We start from the raw sequence: 17892 nt of genomic DNA, 5'->3' as shown, positions 1-17892 counted from the left end.
ATCCAGCTTAATAACCCCTACCATACTTCTCAGACATTTAATTTCAAACACATTTAAATTCTTCCTCTCTTAAGTCCCATGTTTATGTTCTGTTATGTCACATATTGTGTGTCATGTAGCAGTGTCACACAGTAGCTCATGTAAGAAGTGTTAGGAAATGCTTGTCCACATATCTATAAAAGAGTTATATAATATTATAATTCCCCTTGCTTGATGTCTTGTGTCTCATGATATGTTTAAATTGGATTTGGTCACAGTTATGTTAACCCATCTGATGAAATGTAGGACTATACATACATATACATATACCAAGGCTTTTTCCCCCTTACTAGGGAGGTAGCCAAAAAGGAAAAGGCATAAAATCATTCCCACCCATTCCATCCCTAAAAACACTCCACACCCCTCCACCCTCCCTCCCATCTTAGCACCTCCTAGATGACGGGTCATCCCTGCACCTTGTCCACTGCTCTGGGTCAGAAGCAGTGTCGCAAGATACAGCACATCCACAGCAAGGCCGCTTCATAAATCGGCGACCCCCCCCTCTCCGTCCCCCCATATAAAGGAGAAGACGGGGAGAAATCCCCTCGGGCTGCGTCAAAATTTTGCTCACACACACTACCTCACCCCCCATCCCCCTCCGTCCATTCCACCTCATGCATCACAACATCTTCCATATACAACCATTCTCCATTCACCCCTGTCTTCTGTCCTCTCCCGTCCTTCCTCAACAGACATTCCCCTCTTTCCCAAAGCCCCCTTCACCCCATCCATCCATCTCATCCTAGGACGTCCCTCATATTCACTCCCTCCACATCTGCCTTCCATATCTCTTTTACTAGTCTAGTAGGACCATAGAAAAACTAAAATATAGATTCTCAGCCACAGATCTCTTGAGGATGAAATGATATGAAGTACAGTGGAGTACAAGAATCATATGAAATAACATTGGAGGTCAGAGGTCGCTTGCATAATGATGGCATAGGGAAGTAGTGCCATCATCATACAAGTGTGTGTATAAGCAAGATTCAGATAGGCAACTTATGATAACTTGTAAACCTTCCTCACACATTATAAAGATATGTAACAAATGTGTGAAGGCAGGTAAATAGGAAAATAGACTATGATTATAGATTTAGGATTCATGGCACCTATGCCTATGAGTCATGCAAGTGCCATGTATATAAGGAGAATCGTGTGCTAATTCTCTTTTGCACACCCTCACTCTCACCCCTGAAAAGATAATCATGTAAGTCTATTTTGTATAATTTTTGAGTAAATAAAGAGTTATATTTTTTGTATTTCACTTTTACTCAATAAAAGGTGAATGTAAGGCATGCTGACAAACTGGATTGACACAGTAAATAAAAAACAATGCCAGATTGAGACATATCAATTGGGGCCCTTCTGTCCAGGATTTTTCTTCTTCACTGAGTGAACTAACTGGTGTGTGCAAAATATTTGAAGATAAGGGAGATAGCACAAAGCAGAAAATTAGATCACATTGAATGAAATAAAAATCATAATTGATCATAAATACAGAAGAGATTTTGCCAATTTAGCCTTTTGTTCACAATTATTTACAGTGTACAGTTCACGCAGTCTGAGTCATGTTGATAGCAGATACGACTTCGTGGTATTTTTGCCACAGGTAAGAGAGAGAAATTCTGGAATAGGAGAAAGTAGAGATGAAGGGATAAGGCATGGCAAAGCCGATCTTAGAGGGGAGATGGAAATTGAAAAATTTTGATAAAGTTGAAACCCTGAACAATGTACAAATGTTGTGGCAAATTACACAAATGAGCATAGAAAAGGAAACCCCTAAAACAGTTTGAGGAACAATTAACTCAGATGAGTTGGGAAAAAGGTATAGAAGATTTTGTTAAAAAAAAAAAGCCAAACAGCTTCCCCCATTTTTAATGAAAGGGAACCAGAAATGTTCTTTTCAACATTAGAAGGCACAGCAAGACAGATGGGATGGAAAAGGGACCTTTGGTCAGCAATGATCAAACCTAACTTAACCCTTAGAGCCTTAAGTGTGTATGCTGTATTTGACAAAGAAAACATACATTATTTTGATCAAATTAAGGATGAAATATTAAAGGCACATGAGATTACCCCCAGAACATTTCAGGAAGAAATTCAGAGAGGTTAGGAAGGATATTGGATACAGATATATGGATCTAGCTAAGAATATATGGAGTAACTTAGGTAAATGGGTACCTGCAGAAAATGCAGTAACCACTAAGAAAATTATGGAGGTGTTTGTGATTGACCAATTCTTTAACATATTAAACAGTGAAGCTAAGTTATACGTGACCACACAGAAATATGAGACTTTGTTATAGATGGCAAATTCTGTGGAAAATTTCATGTTAAGGACAAGTGAATCTAGAAAGAAAAACATGATACAAACTCCGAGGGGTGAGATCAGAGGCATGAATGTGATTCCAATTAAGGTATGTGAGACCACAAGTAGCAGATAGTTGGAGGAGACGAGTCCAGTGCTTTAACTGTGGTAGGTTTGGGCACAGAACTCAGGATTGTTATGCTAGGCCGAATGGACAAAGATACATATACCAAGGGATTTTTCCCCTTTGCAAGGGAGGTACCCAAAGTCAAAAGGCATTAATCCACCCACCCATTTCATCCCCACATACTCCACTCCCACTCAACACCCCTCCCTTTCTCTTTTCTTGGCTCCTCCAGGATGACAGGTCATCCCTGCATCTCCCACTGCCCTGGGTCAGAAGCAGTGTCACAAGACACAGCACATCCACAGCAAGGCTACTTCATAAATTCGGCGACCCCCTCTCTCCGTCCCCCCATGCAGAAAAGGAGAAGACAGGGAGAAATCCCTTCAGGCTGCATCAAATTTTTTCTCATACATACTTCCTCACCCCCCATCCCCCACCCACTCCACCTCATGCATCACAGCATCATCTATACACAACCCCTCTCCATTCACCCCTATCTTCTGTCCTCTCCCGTCCTTCCTCCACAGACATTCCTCTCTTTTGTAAAGCCCCTTTCACTCCATCCATCCATCTCATCCTAGGACGCCCCCTCATATTTACTCCTTCCACACCTCTTTTACTAATCTTTCTTCACTCATTTTTTCCATGTGTCCAAACCATCCCAATACTCTTTCATCAACCCTATCTCCCAATTCCCTTTCCACCCCCGTTCTCCTCCTCACCTCATTTCTCATTCTATCCAGCCTAGTAACCCTTACCATACTTTTCAGGCATTTCATCTCAAACTACAAATCTAACTAAGGTCTCAAATGGTAGCTGAAAAAGTACTATCAAAAGCATCAAAGCTGGCAAATAGTGAAAATGACAAAAATGTAGGGATAAAAAAGAATAAGCGATGAGGAAAAAAAGAAAGAAAAGATACTTAGAAACGAAGCAAATAGAAAAACAAGAGAAGAACGGAGACTGGAAACAATAAGTTTTTTTTTGGAGAGTACTGGACCTGAGGCTGAGAAAATGGTACATCAAATAAGGAAACATAGAAAAAAAGAGAAGAAAAGAAAAATGAAAAATAACATTTACTAATATAGACGGCATGATTTCAGGACTAAATGAATTAACCATCTATCAATAGAGAATCCAGACATAATGGGAATTGTGGAGATAAAATTAAAAGGTCCACTACCATTAAATACTGTTGGACAAGGTCTATATAACCATTGGGCAAAAAATAGAATGGAGAAACAGGGTAGAGGAGTCATTTTTTTGACCAAGTAAGGCTTCAATGTGACAAAGATAACTGAAGGAAAAAATAATGTGGAATTATGATTAAAGCTGAAAACAAACATGAAAAGTAGAAAAATTGTAGTAATACGTGTGCCCCCAAAAACACAATCTTGGACAGGTAGTGATCATTCCAAAATGCTGAAAGACACAAAGAATGCATTAATTGAATTACTGAAAGAAAGAGGAAACATAGTAATTATGGGTGACTTTAACTCAAAAGAAATATGTTGGGAAGAAATGACAGTGAAAGGTGGAGAAGAACTTTGGGGAAATATTCTTCTTTACACTAAAGTATATAAGGCATCAGATAACCATGAAAATTACAATGTTATTTACCTTGACTTTAGCAAAGCGTTCGACAAGGTGCCACACCAGAGACTACTAAATAAAATCAAAGCCCATGGTATAGGAAGAAAAGTGTTAGAATGGATTAGAGCTTGGATTAGTAAAAGAAAACAGCAGGTCACCATAAATGGAATAAAATCTAAGTGGGGCAATGTTACTAGCGGGGTCCCCCAGGGCTCGGTTTTGGGTCCCTTGTTGTTCATTATGTACATAAATGACTTAGACAATGGGATAAATAGTGATGTTAGTAAGTTTGGGGACGACACTAAAATAAGATACTTAATTAGGTCAGGAGACGACACAGAGATTCTGCAGGATGATCTTAATAAATTGTTAACATGGTCTGTGAAATGGCAAATGAACTTCAATATCTCTAAGTGTAGCATGTTAAGCATAGGGCTACACAACCCCAAAAATAGATACATACATATATATACCAAGGCTTTTTCCCCCTTCCAAGGGAGGTAGCCAAAAAGGGAAAGGCATAAAAACACTCCCACCCATTTCATCCCTAAATACACTCCACACCCCTCCCACCCTTCCTCTCATCTGAGCACCTCCTGGATGACGGGTCATCCCTGCACCCTGCCCACCGCCCTGGGTCAGAAGCAGTGTCGCAAGACACAGTACATCCACAGCAAGGCCGCTTCATTTAATCGGCGACCCCCCCTCTCCGTCCCCCTTTGCATATAAGGCGAGGACGGGGAGAAATCCCTTCGGGCTGCGTCAAAATTTACTCACACATACTACAACACCCCCCACCCATTCCTCCTCATGCAGTCACAACATCATCCATATACAACCATTCTCCACTCACCTCTGTCTTCCATCCTCTCCCTTCCTTCCTCAACAGACATTCCCCTCTTCCCCAAAGCCCCCTTCACCCCATCCATCCACCTCATCCTAGGACGTCCCCTCATGTTCACTCCCTCCACATCTGCCTTCCATACCTCTTTTACTAGTCTTTCTTCACTCATAATAGATACATCTTAGATAACATCAAAATAAAATAACTCAAAATAGATACATCTTAGATAACACGTTTTTAGAAAAATCTGAGTGCGAGAGGGACTTAGGAGTTCTGGTAAGTCTGGACCTTAAAACCAGGAAGCAGTGCATTAGCGCCAGAAATAAAGCTAACAGACATTAGGTTTCATTGCTAGAATGGTAGCGAATATAAGTGCTGAGGTAATTATTAAACTCTAGCGATAGTTAGACCTATCCTTGACAATGCGGTACAGTTTTGGTCTCCATCCTACAGAATGGACATCAATCAGTACAGAGAAGAATGACCAAAATGATACCTGGACTCGGAAATTTGCCTTACAAAGAGAGGCTTAGGCACCTAAACTTACACTCTCTGGAAAGATGCAGAGTGCGGGGTGATCTAATAGAAGTGTTCAAGTGGATCAAAGGCTATAACAAGGGAGATGCAAACAAGGTCATCATAATAAAGCAACAGGGCAGGACTCACAATAATGGGTATAAACTGGACAAATTTAGATTTAAGAAGGAAATAGGCAAGAATTGGTTTACTAATAGGGTGATCGATGAATGGAATAAACTTAGTAACCATGTAGTAAGCGCTGAAACTATCAGTTTTTTAAAAAATGATTAGACAACTTTATGGATGGGGATGACAGGTGGTGATGGATACAGAGCTGCCTAGTATAGGCCTTATGGTCTCTTGCAGTCTCCTTTATTCTTTTGTTCTTATGTTATGTTCTTATTACCATTGAATACACATTGACTCAATGGGTAAAGGAAAATAACAGGTATAGAAACAATGAAGAACCATCAAGACTAGATTTGATATTTACATCAGAGCCTGAAATTGTGGATAAAATGGAATATAAGACACCAATTGGGAAGAGTGACCACATACTAATAAAGTACGAACTAAAAGAACAAATTGATGTGAGAAGAAATGAGAAACATAGAAAAGGAAGACTAATGTATAACAAAATGGATTTTGAGAAGCTCAGAAAATTCTTTCAAAATGCAAACTGGGAAAACTTCTTAAATGACGAAACAAAGATGGAAGAGAAATGGAACATATTAAAAGAAAATTACACTAAGGGAATAGATAAATATATACCAAAGAAGAAACAAGAATGGGTGTACATAAAGTGCTGGTACAACAAAAAATGTAGTGAGGCTAAAGATGGAAGAGACAAAGCCTGGAAAAGATGGGAAAGACAAAAAACAAGCAAATATACATCAAATTAAGAAAGGAATATGTAAAAATATGCAGGCAAGAAAAAAGAAACCATGAAAAGGACATAATAGAGAGATGCAAGGACCAACCTAAACTATTCTACAGGTATGTGAATCACAAACTAAATGATACACATGAAATACTGAAACTGTATGAAGGAAATAATGAATATAGATGATGTAGAAATGGCTGAAATTATGAACATTTTAAATCTGTATTCACAATTGAAAGTACACAAAATTAGGAGCAAGGACAGAAAGATCCCTGCAATGGAAGAAATGACTGTGACACAGAAAGAAATAAGGGACCAAATAAAAAATCTTGACATCAGGGAATCACACAAGTTGGATGGAATTGCAAATAGGATATTAAAAGAATGTATAGATGAACTAATGGACAAAATTCACAAGATAATTGATTTCTCACTGAAGGAAGGAAAAGTACCACAAGATTGGAAAAATGCAAATATTGTACGAATATATAAAGGAGGGGACAAGGAAATACTATAGACTGGTCTTGCTTACAAGTACAATAGCAAAAACATGTGAAAAAATGATCAGAAATTAATGGATTAAACATTTGGAAAAGAATAATATACTAAATCCAAAACAATTTGAATTTAGATTTACCTAGTTGTATTTTTTTTACAGGAAGGGGAGCTGTGCTCATGGTGTCCTTCCTTTGTATCTTGCAGTGTCTAGTTTGCTCTTAAATTCAAGAATGGTTATTGCACACACTACTGTTTTGTCCAGTTTGTTACAAGTATTTTACCTAGTTGTATTTTGCGGGAAGGGGAGCTATGCTCGTGTTGTCCCGCCTTTGTATCTTGCAGTGTCTAGTTTGTTTTTAAACTCATGAATGGTTTTTGCGCATACTATTTCATTGTCCAGTTTGTTCCAAGTGTCCAAAACTCTATGAGGAAAACTGTTTTTCTTCAGTTCTCTTCTATAGCTATGTTTTTTTATTTTCTTTCCATGTCCTCTTGTGTTTCTTTTGTCCCAGTTAAGTAAATTCTCACTATCGAGTACCTCTGTGCCTTTCATGATTCTGTAGATGGTCAATAGGTCACCTCTCTCTCTTCTTTGCTCCAGTGTCGGTAACTCCAGTTTAGCCAATCTCTCTTCGTATGATAGGTTTGCAAGTGCAGGTGCCATTTTTGTAGCTGCTCTTTGGATTCTTTCTATTTTCTTTATATTCTTTTTGGTACTGGGGGACCACAATGTCGCTGCATACTCTAATCTAGGCCTTATCAATGTAACCAATATTTTTTTCATCATGTCTTCGTCCAAGTATGTAAACGCCACTTTTATTGATCTTAGCAAGTTGTAAGTCTCCCCGACAATTTTGTTAATCTGTATATCATAGGACAAGTCGTTCGTGATAATTACTCCCAAATCTTTTTCGGATCCTACTTTCTTTACTTCTTTGGTTCCAATTGTATATTTTCCTGATATTCTGTTTTTGCTTTTTCCAAACTCCATTATGCTACACTTCTTCGTATTAAAGTCCACTTCCCATTTCTGACTCCAGTTCCATACCCTATTTAGGTCTTCTTGCAGTGCTTCACAGTCCTCATCAGTTTCTATTTTCCTTAGCAGTTTGGCGTCATCGGCAAAGAAGCTCATGTAGCAGTTCACGTCCTCATCCATGTCATTCATATAGATAGCAAACATTATTGGTGCCAGCACAGATCCTTGCGGTACTCCACTGATCACCTCTTTCCAGTCTGAATATTTTTCTCTGAGCATTACTCTCATCTTTCTACCAGTCAGAAAGTCCTCTATCCATTTTAGTAGGTTTCCCTGTATTCCTCCTATGTGTTCCAGTTTTTTTAGTAGTTTTCTGTGTGGTACTTTGTCAAAGGCTTTTTGCAAGTCTAGGAATGCACAATCAGCCCATCCATTTCTTTCTTGCACTATGTCTATTAGTCTTGAGTAAAAGCATATTAAGTTTGTGGAGCATGATCTTCCTTGTCTGAATCCGAATTGTCTTGGGTTTAATATGTCATTGTCTTCCAGATGTTTTACCCATCTATTCTTGATTATTTTCTCACAAATTTTGGCAATGGTGCTTGTTAGTGATACTGGCCTATAGTTGGTGGGTTCTTCTTTGTTTCCTCCTTTGTGTATTGGTACAATGTTAGCGTTTTTCCAGTCCTCGGGTATCTTTCCTTCTTTGAGTGAGCTGTTTATTAAGATGTGTATTTTGTCTGTTAGTTCTTCTTTGCACTCCTTTAGAATCCAATTTGCAATACCGTCCGGGCCATGTGATTTTCTGACATCCAGCCTTGATAAATGTTCTGATATTTCCTTTAGTGATGCTGTAAACTCATTCATGAGGGGAGATTTCTTGTTTTTGTCTATGTCACAATTCGGTATTTTCTCTCTGGTGAAAACAGATTTAAAGTGATTGTTCATGACTTCGGCCATCTCTAAATCTTCTGTGTATTCTATGTTTCCTTGGCATAGTTTCACCAATTCCTGTTTGTTTTTAAGTTTACCATTCACATACCGATAGAATAGTTTGGGTTGCTCTTTGCATTTGTCTATAATATCCTTCTCATGGTTCCTTTTCTCCTCTCTTCTCACATTAACATACTCATTTCTATAGTTAACATAAATTTGCCATTTGCTTTGTTTTTTGTCTTTTCTCCACTTTTTCCAAGCTTTGTCCCTTCTGTCTTTTGCCTCACTGCATCTTTTGTTGAACCAACATTTAATGTACTCTCTCTCTCGCTTTTGTCTTGGTACATGCCTGTTTACCCCTTCATTGTAGTTTTCCATCAATATATTCCATTTCTCTTCCACTGCTGTTTCTTCCCTGTAAAATATTTCCCAGTTTGCATTCCGGAAGAATGTCTTTAGTTTTGTAAAGTCTGTTTTGTTGTACCTCAGTCTTCCTTTCCTGTGCTTTTGGTTCATGTCTATGTCTATTTCTTCCTTTAGTATAGTTTCGATGAGTACATGGTCACTCTTTCCAATTGGTGTCTCATACTGGACTTTATGCACTATTTCAGGCTCTGTTGTAAATATTAGATCTAGTTTCGATGGCTCTTCATTATTTCTGTACCTTGTGTTTTCATGGACCCATTGGGTCATTGTGTACTCCATGGTCATATCTAGCAGTACATTGCCCCACGAGTCATCTCCTCCTTGCACTGTCATGCTGTCCCAACAAATTTCTTTGCAATTGAAGTCCCCCATAACTACCAGATTACCCTTACCCATTAATATCTCATTGAGTGATTTTCTTGTGTCATCTAGCATTTTTTTATGTTCAATTTCTTTCCAAGCGCTTGTTTTTGGAGGCACATAAGTCACCACAAACTTTCTACTTTTCATATTCTTGCCTTCGACTTTTATCATGATCAATTCAGCATTACCTTTGCCCTCTGCAATTTTTGTCCACCACTCTATGTGGAAAACTGTTTTTTCTTCAGATCTCTTCTATAATTATGTTTTTTTAGTTTCTTTCCATGTCCTCTTGTGTTTCTCTTGTCCAAGTTTAACAAGTCCCCTCTATCGAGTATTTCTGTGCCCTTCATGATTCTGTAGATGGTCAATAGGTCGCCTCTCTTCTTTACTCCAGATTCGGTAACTCTAGTTTAGCCAATCTCTCCTCATATGACAAGTTTGCAAGTGCAGGGGCCATTGTTGTGGCTGCTCTTTGGATTTTTTCTATTTTCTTTATATTCTTTTTAGTACTGGGTGACCACAATGTTGCTGCATATTCAAGTCTAGGCCTTATCAGTGTGACTAATATCTTTTTAATCATTTCTTCATCCAAATATGTAAATGCCACTTTTATTGATCTTAAAAAGTTATAGGATTCTCCGACAATTCTATTTATCTGTTTGTCATAGGACAAGTCGTTTGAGATAATTTCACCTAAATCTCTTTCAGATCCCACTTTGTTTACCTCCTTAGTTCCAATTTTATATTGTCCTGATATTCTATTTTTACTTTTTCCTAACTCCGTTATGCTACACTTCTTAATGTTGAAGTCCACTTCCCATTTCTGACTCCAGTTCCATACCTTATTCAGGTCTTCCTGTAGTGATTCACAATCCGTTTGTTTTTACTTTCCTTAACAATTTAGCATCATCTGCAAAGAATCTCATGTAACATTGCTCATCATCATCCATGTCATTCACATAAATAGCAAACATTATTGGAGCCAGTACAGATCCTTGCAGAACTCCACTGATCATCTCTTTCCAACCTGAATATTTTTCTCTGAGTACTACTCATATCTTTCTACCAATCAGGAAGTCCTCCATCCATTTTAGTAGGTTCCCTTGTATCCCTCCTATATGTTCCAGTTTTTTAAATAATTTTTTGTGTGGTACCTTGTCGAAAGCTTTTTGTAAGTCCAGGAAGGCACAATCAGCCCATCCATTCTTTTCTTGCACTATGTCTATTAGTCTTGAGTAAAAACATATTAAGTTTGTGGTACATGATCTTCCTTGTACCCAAATTGTCTTGGGTTTATTATATGTTCTTCCAGGTGTTTTACCCATCTATTCTTTATCATTTTCTCACAAATTTTGGCTATAGTGCTTGTTAGTGAGACTGGTCTAGTTAGTTGATTCTTCCTTGTTTCCTCCTTTATATATTGGTACAGTGTTAGCATTTTTCCAGTTGTTTGGTATTTTTCCTTCGTCCCAATATTGTGCCTTCTCTCTAGTGAAAACAGATTTGAAGTGAATATTCATGACCTTGGCCATTTCTAAATAGTCTGTGTATTCTATATTTCCTTGGCGTAGTTTCACAATTTCCTGCTTATTTTCAAGTTTACTGTTCATGTATCGATAGAATAGCTTGGGTTGCCCTTTGCATCTATCTATAATGTCTTTTTTCATAGTTGCTTTTTTCCTCTCTTCGCACTTTTACATACTCATTTCTATAGTTTATACATACTTGCCATTTTCCAGGTTCTTTTCTCCATCTTTTCCAAGCTTCCCTTCTATCTTTTGCCTCACTGCATCTTCTGTTGAACCAGCATTTAATGTACACTCTTGCTTCTGTTTTGGTGTGTGCCTATTCACCCCTTCATTGTAATTTTCCATCAAGATATCCCATTTCTCTTCCACTTTTGTCTCTTCCTTGTAAATCTTTCCCAATTTGCAATCTGGAGGAATTTCTTTAGTTTTCCAAAGTCTGTTTTGTTGTACATCAATCTTCCTTTCCTATGCTTTTCATATATATTTCTTCCTTAAGTTCAGTCTCAATAAGTATAGGGTCACTCTTTACCATTGGTGTCTTTTATTATATTTTATCCACAATTTCAAGTTCTATGGTAAATATTAAATCTAGTCTCGACAGCTCATTATTTCTGTATCTGGTGTTTTTGCTGACCCACTGTGTCGTTGTATAGTCTGTGGTCATGTCCAGTAATACATTACCCCACAAGTCTTTTCTTCTTTTCACTGTCATGTCCTCCCAACAAATTTCTATGCAGTTAAAGTCTCCCATAATTACCAGGTTACCTCATTTAATGAATGCCTTGTATCATCTAGCATTTTCATATGCTCGTTCTCTTTCCAAGCATTAATTTTTGGGGGAACGTAAGTCCCCACAAACTTTCTACTTTTCATGTCCTTGTCTTCAACTTTTATCATGATCATTTCTACATTACCTTTGCCCTCTGCAATTTTTGTCACATTCAAATTTCTCTTGGCCAAGGACATGATTCCTCCTCCCTGTTTCTTGTCTCTGTTTTTAATCCAGCAATTGTATAGTCCTTGTCCAACATTGATGGATGGTATTGCACCCCTTAGTTTAGTCTCCACAATTGCCAATATGTCTGGTTTTTCTTCTAACAGGTAATCATTAAGTTCATTCAGTCCTGAAATTAATCCGTTGATGTTAGTAAAGGCCACTTTTAATTTTTTTCTTTCTCCATCTTTTTTTCTGTCTTTGGTTTGCCCATTCTGATGTACCATTTTCTCAGTCTCATGTTGATTACTCTCCAATAGAATTCCTTGCTTTCAGTCTCCATTCTCTTTGCATTTTTTCCCCTTAGCTTTATCTTTTAGTGTCTTATCTTTTTCTAATTCCTCAATATTCATTTCTCTTTTTATCCATATCTTATTGTAATGTTCCAACTTACCTACTTTTTCAAATATGCCCTCTACTACCATTTGTGGTCTTAGTTTTATCTTTAGGAGTCAATTTCTTTCCTTAGAATAATGACTAATTCTATACACATTGTCAATGTCTTTCTCTACATCCTGGGCTACATGTGGAAGATCATGTGTTACAAACTTGATTTGCTTTTATTTGAGACTAATAGAAATAATGCAAGAAAGGGACAGAAAGGGACAGATGGATAGATTGTGCCTTTTTGGATCTACAAAAAGCACTTGATAAAGTACCACACAAAAAGCTACTAAGAAAAATTTAAACAATACACAGAGTACAAGGAAAGTTATTGGAATGGATGGAAGATTTCTTGAACAGGAGAAAAATGAGGGTGATACTTTGAGACAAGAACTCAACCTGGGAAGAGATGATAAGTGGAGTCCTGCAGGGTTCCGTATTAGCTCTGATAATGTTTGTCACATATATGAATGACATGGATGAAGGTGTGGAATGTTATATGAACTTCTTTGGAGATGATGCAAAACTACTAAACAAAGTACAGAGGAATATTGTGAATCACTACAAAATGACCTGGACAAAGTCTAGGAATGGAGTCAAAAGAGTGAACTTCAACATCAAGAAATGTAGTATAATGGAATTTGGAAAAAGTAAAAATAGAATATTGGGACAATATAAAATTGGTACAAAAGAGGTTAAAAAATTTAACTTGGAAAGGGATCTAGGAGTAATTATCAGTAAAGACATGGCACCAGACAAACATATCAACAAAATAGTCAGAGAAACATTCAATTTACTAAGATCAATAAGATCAAGATCCTTTGACTACTTGGATGAAGAAATATTAAAGAAAATATTAGTTACATTGATAAGACCAAGGTTGGAGTACACTACGATATCATGGATACCTAGTACTAAAGAGTAAATAAAGAAATTAGAAAGAATTCAAAGAGCAACAACAAAGATTACAAATTGACATATGAACAAAGATTGGCCAAACTCAAACTACCAACCCTGGAACAAAGAGAAAGAGGAGATCTACTAACCATCTACAGTATTACGAAAGAGATGGAAGTCCTTGATAGAGGTGAATATTTAAAGTGGGGTAAAAGAAAAACAAGAGGACATGAAAAGAAACTTAAAAAGAATAGTTACAGAAGACATCTGAAAAAGAATAGTTTCCCACACAGAGTGGTGGATATCTGGAACAAATTGAATGAGGAAACAGTGAGTGCAAAAACTATACAAGAATGTAAGAACAAACTAGATGCTGAAAGATACAAAGGCGGATCACAATGACCATAGGTCTCTTCCCATAAAATACAACTAGGTAAATAAACTCCTCTCTTATGTTCAATGTTTCTACCCCATACAGTACTGTTGGCACAATCACCCCTTCATACAATCTCCTCTTAACATCCACTCCCAAAGGTCTAATTCTCATTACATTTTTTAATCCACCAAGGCATTTACTTGCTTCTCTCATCTACATTCTACTCCACCTACACTCCTCCCTTTCCTGCCACATTTGCCCTCGAGTATCTAAAACTACCCAATTCCTCCAGTCTCTCTCCTTTAATACTCACTTCTAATTTGCTACCATTCTCTCCCCTAGTACATCTCATCACCCTACTTTTACCCACATTTGTCTTCAACTTCCTTCTTTCGCACACCATCCCAAACTCCACTACTTTAATCCCTCCTCTGATCCTGCAACAAGTGCAGTGTTGTCAGCAAACAACAACTGGCTTATCTCCATTTTTTTTCCATTTTCTTAAACCATCTCCAATCCCCAGCCCATTAAGCTTGCATTTACTTCTCACACTACCCCATCCATGTATAAATTGAACAGCCATGGTGACATGACATATCCCTAGCAAAATCCCACCTTTACCTCAAATCACTCTTTCTCTCCATTTCTAATTCTAACACAGGGTCTACTACTCTCGTAAAAACTCTTGTCTGCTCTTAACAGCTTTCCTCCTATCCTATATACTGGTATTTGTAATACGTTCCATAGTGCCCCCCTGTCTACCCTGCCATAAGCCTTTTCCAAATCCATAAAGGCTAAAAAAAATCCTTACTTTTAGCCAAAGCTTTCTTACATTTCTGCCTTACCACAAAAATCTGATTAACACAATCCCCACCTGTCCTAAACCCACACTGTTCCTCACCAATTACTCCCTCTATTCCTCTCCTAATCCTCTCAAAACCCTCCCATAAGCCTTCCCAACTACACTCAACAAACGAATCCCTCTGAAACTACTACACTCACACTTGTCTCCTTTTCCCCTGTAAAGTGCAACTATACAGGCACTCCTCCAGTCCTCTGGCACTCTATCTTCTTTTTAGACAAACATTAAACAATCTCACCAGCCAGTTCAGCATCACTGTATCTGCCTTTCTTAGACACTCTGCATGACACCCATCTAACCCAGGTAACTTACCTGCACAAAAAAAAGAAAAAAAAAAAAAAAAAAGACAAAGGACAAAGGTACTGGCGGGAAATGGGAAAGAAGCAAACTAGGCCAGATATAATGTGCACAGGAGGAAATAGGAGGGAGATGGATAAAAATAGTAGATACTATACCTGCAGTTGAATATGGTGATGGGATGGAAAATTACCCCAAGGGAAATAAAAGCAAGGGGACACTCAAGACTGGAGACAAGGGAGAATGAAGTAGCAGGGAATAAAGATAATAGATTTGCTGTCTAGGTGAAGATAGGGTAGACAAGATGGAAGATACAGGATTAAGTCAAGAGTGGTTACCTTATGTGAAAGATGCCAAGATAGAAGTAGAAGGAAATGTGTATTCAAGCCTCTGCAAGACACAGGGGCATCCCACACCATTGTGAGGCCAAATGTAATACCAGGATTAGAAGATAGATACATATGTCAGTCTACCACAGGATTAGCCAGAGGAGTGACAATACTAATGCCCATAGCTAAGGCTTTACTTGAAATAGATGGTAGGACAATGAGCGTTGAAGTAGGGATAGCAGAACTTCCAGTGAAAGGGATAGACATCCTTGGAAATGATATAGGTGAGATAGTCCAGGTTAGACTAAAGATGGGAAATGAACCTATCACCAGACAGACAAACAATGACAAATCTGACATGGAGGATCCAGTAGCAGTCATTGCCAGATCTCAGACCAAGAAGGCCCAAGAAGAAGAGATAGGGGTAGCAGCAGAAGATGTAGCAGGAGCCCAGGGAGGCAACACCCAAGCAGAAGAAATGATCCCTGGGAAACCTACTGATAGAGAGGAACTCATCCAACTACAACAGGAGGACCCAGGGCTGAAGGAGATGTGCCAAACAGCTGAGGAGGAGCAGGAAGAAGAAAAGTACAGCATGACCAAGTTCATCGTGGAAGATAATGTATTTCTGAGAGAAGTGTCAGATGAGGTAGGTGATGTCATCATGCAAATCATAGTTCCAAAGAAGATTAGGTGGAAGATCATGAGGCTGACTCATGAGACTACCTGTGTCCACCTTGGAGTCACCAAGACCAAACAGTTTGTACTCAACTATTTTTTGTGACCACACATGTCTGAAGACATCAAGAGGGTAATTAAACATTGTATTGTGTGCCAGCTGTCTGGGAAACCTAGTGACACTCCCAAGAAGGTACCTATGTGCCAAGTTCCTGTCAATGAGGGAACTTTCAGTAGAATAGTTGTTGATTATGTAGGACCCCTCCCAAAAAACAAATCTGGTGAGTCATTTCTGCTTACTATTATTTGTCAATCCTCATGGTATGCTGAAGCAATACCCCTGCCAAACATAAAAGCAAGAACAATCACTAAAGCCTTTACCTCTTTAATACGATTCAAATTCTCGCGTGCAGCATCGGATGCTTGAGGTACAATGATTCATGCATCACAATACTTGCATTATAAAAAATAAAATCACTGCTATATTAATCATTCTTTTTCACTGAGTAATAATAAACACAGAAAATGTGATCCAACAATTTCACAGAATTCGGGGGTCACTCAGCTACAACTACAAAATAAATATAATAAAGATGCCGATACTTGCATCCTCGTACAACCACTCATGCGTCGTACACCCACTCATGCCTCATGATGCCTACATGGAAGAGGTTAATGTCTTACTTTAGTAAGATTGGTATGCCTCGGGAAGTACAAAGTGACAGAGGCACTAACTTTTTAAGTGGGATATTCAAGGGAGCCTTGGAAGGCTTCAACAATAAACATGTGGTCACATCAGCATATCACCCACAAAGTCAAGAGAGTCTTCAGAGGGTCCACTGAACTCTAAAACACTTGATGAGAGCATTTATCTTAGAGTTTGAGAAGGGCTGGGATGAAGGTATAGATTTGCTGTTATCACTAGAATAATAATGCATGAAGGTCTAGGATTTTCTCTTTTTTATCTCAGTAAAACCTCACAAGAACCCCTTGCTTCCTTGTATGAGATAATATTGTCAAAAGGTTCAGAAGGAATACCCCTTACTCAAAGCTTGTAGGTACTAACTTCAAAAAGTTGAAGAAAGAGAAATAGGCAAGAACTTAGAAAAATCACAATAAGGTTTATAAAGGTTATTATAATAGGAAGACTGTTGTTGGTGTCTGAGAAGTATGATAGTGGTTACTAGGCTGGATAGTGAGAAACAAGGAGGTGAGGAAGAGAATGGGGGTGGAGAGGGGGTTGTTGTTGTTGTTGTCGTTCCCTAGACTGTCTGTCCGAGCAGTCCCGTCTCCCCAAGGAAGGCCACAGCCGAAACTGGGTTTTCCCACAAATCCTTTATAGAGTGTATGTTGTGTTGTTTGCGTGCATGATTGTGTATAATGCAGTCTTCCATTATGTGTTGTATGGTATGGGGTGAAGTGTTACATCCTGGGCAGCTGTCCACAACACGGTCGTCCAGCCTCTTCTGGTAGCTTAGAAGTGCTGGGTGGTGACCGCATCGCAGTCTGGCCAAGTGGACTCTGTCCTTACGTGGGAGAGAGGATTCAGAAGGGTGGATATCAGGGGGTCTGGCATGCAGCAGTGTGTTGTCTTTCAGTGTGTTAATGGAGCGGTGAGTGATATGATTATGAATATGTTTCCGGAGGCTGGTATTTGGTGGTTGTGGAGGAAGAGAAGAGAGTATCTGTGTGTAATAAAGGTCTTTGGGTGTAGTTTTAATGTTTCTTGGCGTGTGTGGGTGTTCTGCTATGTAGTGTAGCGGGTGTGATGTGTTTGTGGTGGCTGCAGCAAGTGTTTGTGTGCCTCTCATGTCGAGGTGGTCCTTGACTTTGAGGACTTTTGTTTCATGGTGTAAATGGTCTGTAGGTGATGTATTTGTGCAGCCTGTAATTGTTTTTAGGGCTTTGTTTTGTATGATTTGAAGGGTGTTGTGGTGTGTCTCACTGAGATTAGGAGCCCATGCAGGACTCGCATAATTCATCACTGAGCGTATGAATTGTTTGTATATTGTTATATTAGTTTCTTTGTTT

General features: G+C 38.6%; 1 protein-coding gene across 5 annotated transcripts in view; it reads right to left on the bottom strand.

The window, feature by feature from the left end:
• The window catches only part of LOC143040605 (uncharacterized), a 535837-nt gene that overhangs the window by 206567 nt on the left and 311378 nt on the right, over positions 1–17892 (bottom strand). The window lies entirely within an intron of this gene.

Source organism: Oratosquilla oratoria, chromosome 29 (genome assembly GCF_046742065.1).
Source record: "Oratosquilla oratoria isolate Oo_2021 chromosome 29, ASM4674206v1, whole genome shotgun sequence".
NCBI lineage: Eukaryota > Metazoa > Arthropoda > Malacostraca > Stomatopoda > Squillidae > Oratosquilla > Oratosquilla oratoria.
This window is presented reverse-complemented; position numbering and strand designations above follow the sequence as displayed.